This window comes from Oryctolagus cuniculus, chromosome 5 (genome assembly GCF_964237555.1).
Source record: "Oryctolagus cuniculus chromosome 5, mOryCun1.1, whole genome shotgun sequence".
NCBI lineage: Eukaryota > Metazoa > Chordata > Mammalia > Lagomorpha > Leporidae > Oryctolagus > Oryctolagus cuniculus.
Genome location: NC_091436.1, coordinates 94,026,650 through 94,028,867, shown reverse-complemented (window position 1 = coordinate 94,028,867; position 2,218 = coordinate 94,026,650). Strand labels below are relative to the sequence as shown.

Here is a 2,218-nt window from a genome sequence, read left to right as displayed (position 1 = left end):
AGGATCTGTGTGCTCCTCAGCATGAGCACAGAACCCTCAGTCTCTTAAGCCCAGCAAAATATCTGCCCAAAACCCAGCCACACCGTATTGCCAGCCCTATCACAAAGTCACAGAATTCCCACTGTCATGGGGTGCAGGTCTCCCATAGTCATAGGGAGCAGAGGATTCACTCTCAGCCCCACAAGCTTCCCCTGTTTATTGAAAGATCAGTGGAATTCCAGAGCCAGCTACATAAATAAGATTAATTTTTTGCAAATTGATGTAAATGGTTTGCTGGTCTCATTTCTATGTTTTAAGATTTATTTATTTATTAATTTGAAAGGCAGACTTACAGACAGGGAAAGACAGAGTGAAAGAGAGAGAATCTTCCATCTGCTGGTTCATTCTCCAAATGGCCACAACAGCTAGAGCTGGACTGGTCCAAAGCCAGGAGCTTCATCTGTGTCTCTCATGTGGATTCAGGGACCCAAGGACTTGGGCTATCTTCCACTGCTTTCCCAGGCACATTAGCAGGGAGTTGATTCAGAAGTGGAGCCTCTGGGACTAAAACCAGGCCCACATGTGATACATATAAAGACCCAGTTGCAGGCTGAGTCTTTAACCCATTGAGTCACAGTGCTGACTCTGGTCTCATTTCTTATAACAGGCATCCATTTGTAAACTATTGATTTCTTTAAGGCATTTCCCCCACTAACTTTTTGTAAAGTAACAATGTTCTACCATTCTTCTACTCAAGCTTCATCATAAGTTTTATACTTGTTCTTGGCTTCAATTTTAGCATAATTAATGTCACTCTTATAGAGGCCCTTTTCAAACTGATGTTAGATCTTGTCCAGAAATATTATCAAAAATTAGTGTGAGTTTATTTTGTTACAAATATATTTCAAAATCCATGCATAAGCTTTGTGCAGTGGCAGTATCGTAGCCAATGAGGTTTATCCAAGGCGTGATTATTGCTAATTGAAAACTTTCCCAAAATCCATGTAGAGTATTTTCATAATTCATATTTCCCATGAACTTTTTAAAGATCCTTCATATTTTTCCATTATTTTAAATAGATATTAATGTTTATTTGTCTTTAAAAATATTTAAAAGTACAGTAGTAGAAATTTTCAATACTTTAAAACTAATGGAGGCCGGCGCCGCGGCTCAATAGGCTAATCCTCCACCTTGCAGTGCCAGCACACCGGGTTCTAGTCCCGGTCGGGGCACTGGATTCTGTCCCAGTTGCCTCTCTTCCAGGCCAGCTCTCTGCTGTGGCCCAGGAAGGCAGTGGAGGATGGCCCAAGTGTTTGGGCCCTGCACCCCATGGGAGACCAGGAGAAGCACCTGGCTCCTGCCATCGGATCAGCGCGGTGTGCTGGCCGCAGCACGCCGGCCACGGCGGCCATTGGAGGGTGAACCAACGGCAAAAGGGAAGACCTTTCTCTCTGTCTCTCTCTCTCACTGTCCACTCTGCCTGTCAAAAAAAAAAAAAAAAAAAAAAAACTAATGGAATTACAGTAAGAAGAAACCTAATAAGGTTCTCAGTTTACTTTGTTAACTTGTTTATTATTCCAACTCAGTAATTAAAATTGATTTTAGATACATTGCTAATTATTAGCAGAAATGAAAAATGCCTTCATTTTTTCATTAGATTTATTTAGCCCAGATTTGAGTACATAATTCCCTTTTTCAGTCTCACTCAAACAAACTATAAGTACAGTTGACTCCCACAACCCAGTTTCACTTTTGAGTTTAATGAACCCAGAGTCAGTAATAGTCTGAAAATATTGCATGGAAAATTCAAAAAATAGGCAATTCATAAGTTTTAAATCACTTCTACTACAGTATATAATCCATGCATAGCTTTTTTCATTATACATATTTTATGAACTTTTTAAAGACTGTATTCATGGGTTTCAAAATTTCTGCACCAAAATAAACATCTTTTAATTCTACATCCTGCCAGCTTTTTGAAGTACTCATGTTTATGTAAAGATCAAGAGGCCATAGGGGTTGGTGCCGTGGCTCATTTGGTTAATCCTCCACCTGTGGCGCCAGCATCCCATATGGGTGCCAGGTTCTAGTCCAGCTCTCTGCTGTGGCCCAGAAAGGCAATGGAGGATGGCCCAGGTGCTTGGGCCCCTGCACCCACATGGGAGACCAGGAAGAAGCACCTGGCTCCTGGTTTCAGAACTGTGTAGCTCCAGCTATGGTGGCCATTTGGGGGGGTGAA

The 2,218-nt window shown here is 41.6% G+C and overlaps 1 non-coding gene across 1 annotated transcript; it reads left to right on the top strand.

Moving 5' to 3' along the window:
* The first annotated feature begins 899 nt into the window (after positions 1-899).
* Positions 900-1,035, top strand: LOC127493304 (U4 spliceosomal RNA). The gene has a single exon (XR_011389088.1). It is a non-coding gene; the product is annotated as a U4 spliceosomal RNA (small nuclear RNA).
* Positions 1,036-2,218: the final 1,183 nt, after the last annotated feature.